This window comes from Durio zibethinus, chromosome 1 (assembly GCF_047325235.1).
Source record: "Durio zibethinus cultivar Kanyao isolate XHJ-2024 chromosome 1, ASM4732523v1, whole genome shotgun sequence".
In the NCBI taxonomy this organism is placed as follows: Eukaryota; Viridiplantae; Streptophyta; class Magnoliopsida; order Malvales; family Malvaceae; genus Durio; species Durio zibethinus.
Genome location: NC_143162.1, coordinates 32688903 through 32695773, shown reverse-complemented (window position 1 = coordinate 32695773; position 6871 = coordinate 32688903).

Sequence of the window (6871 nt, the reverse complement as noted above, 5' to 3'; positions counted from 1 at the left end):
ATTAGATAAAAATTATCTTCCTCGATCAGTGCGAAGAGTTTTTATGAAAGTTCCACTTTACTTTTCCACAAAAGCCTTGAATTTTTTAAAACTCTCAAAAGTTTCTGACTTATTGGTTAAAAAATAAACCCAACTCATTCAACTACAATCATCAGTAAAAAGTAAAAAATACTTACTCCCACAAAGTGATGTAGTTCTTATAGGTCCACACAAATTGGTATGTATCAATTTAAGGTATTCAAAGGCTCTCAATGACTGTCCATTTAGAAATGACTTTCTTGCTTGTTTTTCATAAATACACCTTTCACATAAATCAAGAGATCCAATTTTAGGCAATCTAAGAACCATACCTTTTTTACTTAGTAACTGCAAGCTTTTGATATTGAGATGTCTATATCGCATATGCCACAATTTTGATTCATCATTCCTGCTAACAATAAGAGCTTGCTTTTTCACGTTAGAAATTTTAAGTGAAAACATCTTGTTTTCTGTCATATGCACATTCACCATAGGTTGGCTAAATTTATCTTTAATTACACATATTTCTTTTTCAAACACAATTGCACATCCACCAGCCATTAGTTGTCCAACATTTAACAAACTATACGCCAAATTAGGAACAAATAAGACATCAAAAAGTAATTTTATTTTACCATTGCTTGTCTCTACTATAATGGTACCTTTTTTTTCAACTTGTATTTGCTTGTTAACTCTAAGTCTGACTTGTAACTTTTATGACACATCAAGATCTTTAAACAGTGATCTATTAAGGGTCATATAATTCGAACATCCACTATCCACAAACTAAACATCATTTGAAACTTCATTAACAGGTAAATGAGTCATGAATAACTTATTTTTTTTACTTTTTTCTTCCACATAGCTCACTTGGATCTAGCAATTTACTTTTACATGCCCAAATTTTTTATAATTGTAACACTGGACAGCGCTCCTATTCTCTTTTTACTCATCATCAGATTGCCTCTCTTGTCTATCAAAACAACCTCTTTCTCTACCTCTGTTATGTCCTATTTCACGAAAGCATCCTCTGCCACGCCCTTTGCCAACGGACACTTTCTTTCTAGTTTTCTCCCCTTTCACTTGAAATGCTTTTTCATCAGTCTTTTCTTGTGATCTGTTCAGCCTCACCTCATGAGCTTGCAAATAACCCATCAGTTCATCAAAGAAAAAAATAGACAAATCCTTAGACTCTTCTATTGCAGCAACTATATGATCAAACTTTGAAGTTAGATTTTGTAAAACTTTAAAAACAACAATCTCGTCAGTAATCTTATCACCATAAGATCTCAATTGAGTAACAATAAAAATTACTCTAGAAAGAAAATCTTGCACCATTTCCTTACTCATCATCATCAAAGTTTTAAACTCATGCCGAATAGTTTGAAGTTTCACTGAAACAACTTTTAAAGAGCCCTGAAACTCTTTCTATAGGGTTTCTTAAGCTTCTTTTGAAGTGTTGGCTACTACAATCCTGAAAAAAAAGTATCTCATAAACTACTTGCTGAATGATAAATAGGATTTTAAAATCTTTTTTCTTGTTGTCTTTTAGTCGTCCTTCATCGTTATCATTCTCGTCGTATTCGATCTTTACAAAATCTCAAAGATCTTGAGATTTGAAGAGTGCCCTCATCTTAATGCTTCAAAAGTCGTAACGTTTTTCATTAAACACAGGAATGAGAGGTTGGGCTACATTTGAACTGCTATTTACTGTTATTGTTAACAATTCAATAGATACAAAAAATAGGCTTTGACACCAAATATTTATGGCTTTGACACCAAATATTTATTGGAGAAGGAGGTAGGCTTTCTTAAAATTAATTCACGACACACAAGAAATAATAAATTTTAAATAATTGTAAATAAATTACTTTGCATTTTTATTAAACTCAATCAGTCTTTTTGTAGGCTTACTAACAGAGAAAAAAACTCAAACAGTTAACAGATAATGAGAAAATGAGAAAAGTGAGAAAAGTAGTTGAATATTAGGAATCACTCAATCACGTTTAATAACTACTACCAATAACTATTACCCATTAATCCTAAAAACCATCGTCTACTACCAACTATATCCTAAAACTTAAGACTTTGAACCCATATGTGAACTCAATTTTGAATCATTTTTCAACAATAACTTGGTTACGAATGATATGGAGGTTGACGAAACAAGAAAAATAAATAAGAGGGATAAGGAAAAAATAGGGATAATAGCCATGAAAAATAGACAAAGATTGGTTTTCAGTTTCACTGAAAGCGATGAGGTGTATCGCATGGAGTTACATGGGCTTGGGAATCCATGGGTAGTTCGTGATCTTCAGAACATTTTGAAAAGAAAAGATTTTAAGGTGGTGTTCCTGTTAGAAACCATTTTTAATAATGCGAAGATAGATAGGGTGTAACGACAATGTTAATATATTGGAATGTTCGTAGTTGATATCGTAAGGAGTGGAGGATTAACTATGTTATAGAGAGAAAAATAAGTTTAATATTGAGAAGTTACTCTAAATATGAAATGGATTTAGTGGCAGCGGATGATAAAAAATAAAAGATTACAAGGATTTATGGTGAGCTAGCTATTTTGAAAAGATATAGACCATGAGATATGATTAGAAGATTGGGGCATAACAATACATAGGCATGGATGTGTATGGGGGACTTTAACAAGATATTATGGACAAATGAAAATGAGGGTGGTAGTGAGAGATCAGAAGGATAAATGTTGGCATTTCAAAATATGCTAGAAGAAAGATGTATGACTTGGGGTTTAGAGGACCTACATTCACTTGTGGTTGAGGAAAAATGATAGAAAATAGGATTCAAGAAAGGTTGGATAGAGCAATGGTAATAAAAAGTGGATGGATAGCTTGCTGGATTTCTTAGTAAGGCATCTTACATGTTTCACATTAGACCACTACCCGATTTTGATTGATAATATGGGGGCAAGCCAAATAAGATGACTTCAGGTAAGAAGAAAGAGAAAGTACTTTGAAGCAGTTTAGATGTTTGAACTTGAATGTAAAGATGTTGTGCGGCAAGGCTAGTTGGATGATAGGCATGTTGACTTGCAAAACAAGCTAATGTGGGACTTGTGAAATACTAAAAAAATAGAGTAGGATAAAATTCTATAGTTTGGGCAAGAGGTTAATGGTTTGCATAAGGGGTTTCATGCAGTATAACATATGGCAGTAAGTGAGGATAGGCTGAAAAAAAAACAATAACTAAAGACAAAATTGAATGATGCTCTGGAATAGAAAGAAATGTTTTGAAAATAGAGATCATAAATTAATTGACTGAAGAACGGAGATAGGAATACATGTTTTTTCTATGTATAAACAACACAGAGAAAAATAGTAAATAGAATAGTTAGAGTGGAGGATGAGAATAGAGTGTAGCATGAAGGAGAAAAAGAAGTTGCTGAACAAGTAATTCATTACTTCAAGACTTTATTTAGCTCTTAAAGACCTCATAATCTAGACCATATCCTTGAATTAATTACTCCTTGCATCACAAACAAGATGAATGATTCTCTCCTATCAAAGTTCACAGCTAAAGAGATTTATGAGGCAGTCAAATGAATTCATCCCACCAAAACTCTTGGACTTGATGGTATACATGCATTATTTTACCTCATTTTCTAGCAAACCATAGGGCCTAAGGTTATTACTCTTTTTTAGTGAATGGAAATAATAGTTTGAATAATATCAACGAAACCCATATTGTTCTTATTCCTAAAACCAATAATCCTAAGAGAATGACCTGGACCCTTTAGTTTGTGAAACATACTCTATAAATCATTGCTAAAACTCTAGCAAATAGATTAAAGCTTATTGTATCTGAGTGCATTAGTGAAAACCAAAGTGTTTTTGTGCTTGGTAAGCTTATTTCGGACAATGTCCTTATCACATATGAGCTACTATATAGCATAAAACGAAAAAAGAGGGGTGGAGATGGGTAAGTTGCTCTTAAGTTAGATATGAGTAAAGCTTACGACAAGGTGGAATAGCAATGTATCAATGAAATCATGGGTAGATTAGGCTTTATGGATAGGTGAAGGAATTTAATAATGAAATGTATTTCTTTTATAACTTATAAGGTGGTTATAAATGGCTTTCTAACTGACATTATTTCTCCCGAAAGGGGTTTTCAACAAGGGGACCCATTTTCACTATATTTATTTCTTATTTGTACAAAGGAATTGCTAGTATTATTATATAGAAAACAAAAGGAGGGACTATTGTAAGGTGTTTGTGTAGGCACCACTATAAAAAAAATTTCATATACTGATATTTGGTTATATTGACAGTCAAATTACATTAGTAATATATATTTTAACTTATGAATTTTTAATACCATCAGAATATATCATACTTATATTAATATTTTATTTAACTGTTGATATAAATAAATTTTTTCTGACGGTATATAACTATCTGTCAATATAAATATGTTATATACTGACGGTTATTAATATAACCATCAGTATAGGCTCAAAACAAAAAAACTATTGACTTTTATTTGGGAAAAATTATTAGGGGTGTTTGGCTCGCGGAATCGTAGATTTCGATAAGAAGTGTGATCCTTGAAAAAATGTGATACTCAGGTTTTCTTTCAATTTCGGGACATCCTATGTTTAGATTTACTCGTTTGATTGAGGAGAATCCACATATATTAAATCATGAATAATTACTATAATCTCTTTGGCATATATAAGGGTAACTTAAATAATCTAATTTTTAATTAAAAGGGATTATTCAAAGCGTTTTTGGCCAGAAAAAATCCTGAGTAATCTTTACAAAAAATTACCAAAAAATCCTTTAATAATTTATTCAAAAAATTTTGGAGGGGATTATTGAAGGCGTTTTTGGTCTAAAACACCTTCAATAATCCCTCATAAAAAGTTATAAGGAGATTATTGAATACGTTTTAGGTCAAAAATACCTTTAATAATCCCTTTAATAAAATTTTTTGTTTGGCTTATTGAATGTTTTTTTGGCTAAAAACGTTTTCAATAATCTTCTTAACAAATTTTTTGTATGGATTATTGAAGGTGTTTTTGTGCAAAAATGCCTTCAATAATCCATACAAAAAATTTTATAAAGAGGCATTTTTTATGCTCATAAAAATTTCTAGGGATTATTAAAGGCGTTTTTGATCAAAAAAACTTTGAATAACCCTATTCAAAAATTTTCTTACCTCTACCTCCCACAGACTCTACATATTTAATCTCCACCTCCCACCAACTCTCTCTATCTGTCAGTACCCATAGCCTAATCTTCACTTCCCACCAACTCTCTTCATCTTTCACCATCTTTCACCATTTCTCACATCTACAAACTTAAACCCATCGACACCCATTTTGTTTTAGAGCTAAATCAAAGTTGAAGCATCAAGATTCTCTTAATTTCTCAAAGGTATTTTTCATTTTTTACATTTCAATTTTGTGTCATCAAGCATGCCTATTTTTTTTATCCTTCTACTGGCACTGGCTTTAATGATTGAATGTTTTGTGAAGAAGTAATAGCTTAGGACGATTGAATGTTTGGGGTTCGCTTCAAACAAAATATTATCTCCATTTCCTTGGTAGTTTTGGTAATTCATCTTCATTTTAATGTTTTCTTGTAATTGGTTGACAAAATGTTTTCTATTTGGTCAAAATTTATAAAGGATGGTAGAGATTTTTGGTTTCTTCAAAGGTTGCTTACCCATGTCTAGATGGGATGAACTCAACATTTTCTTCTAGGTAAGTAAACTTTATTGCCATCTTCATGAACTTTGTAATTTGTCTATTTTCTAACATTTAAACAACTAGATGAAGTTTCTTTTACCTGGATTCAATGCCTTTTATTTCCATCAGAGGGCTATGGTCATTTTTGGCTTAAATGCACTAAATGGGAGGATTGTAGGTCCATACGGTTCTACCATGGGAGCTTGAAATTTTAGTAAGGCTGAATCGCTTACTAGATACACTATCAACCAAGGCTATACCATTCATAGATATTAATATTCTTTTTTTTTTTGGATTTGGTACAATGACATTAGTTTTTGACTTATTTTAAATTGGTGGATTAGAAAACAATTTGGTTGTTATTTTATTTCAAATGTTATTAAATATTTTTATTTTTTTTATGTATTTTTACTTTATATGAAACCATATCATATTATGATTATAAATAAAATTAATATTAATAATTGAAATATAATTCAAGAAAAAAAATTTTTGCTGACATCTTAAAATTTATACTAACGCATTTTACTATTAAAATATTTCATGCTATACTAACAGTCATCACGAACCATTGGTAAAAGTTAAAACACATAAGACTATATTGACAAGCATTGACCATTGGTAAAAGATATACTGACGGAGACATCATTAGTATAAGTTAAAAAAATTAAAACATATGAATTTATACTGACGAAAATAACCATTGGTAAAAGGTATAATGTGAAATGCATAATAGTTGCTATATCAACAGCTATACATATAATGACAAAATAAAACCATTAGTATATCTCTATTACATATTCCAGTAACTTAAAAACCATCATTATAGGTTTATATCGGCAATGGATATATTGACGGTTATAAATTAGTGGGAATAGATATTTTGACCGTCAGTATATGATTTATTGTACTATACTGACGAATTTTTAAGTTTTACAGTTTTTTGAGCATTAGTATTGAGTAGTTTTCTTGTAGTGCACCTGCGGCCTAAAAATTACCCACCTTTTCTTTGCAGATGACAGTTTGCTCTTTTCAAAGCAAAACAAACCGAATGCAACTTAGTGAGGGACTTGCTAAAGGTATATGAAAAAGGTTCAGGGCAGCAGAATAACTATGATAAGTCAGGGA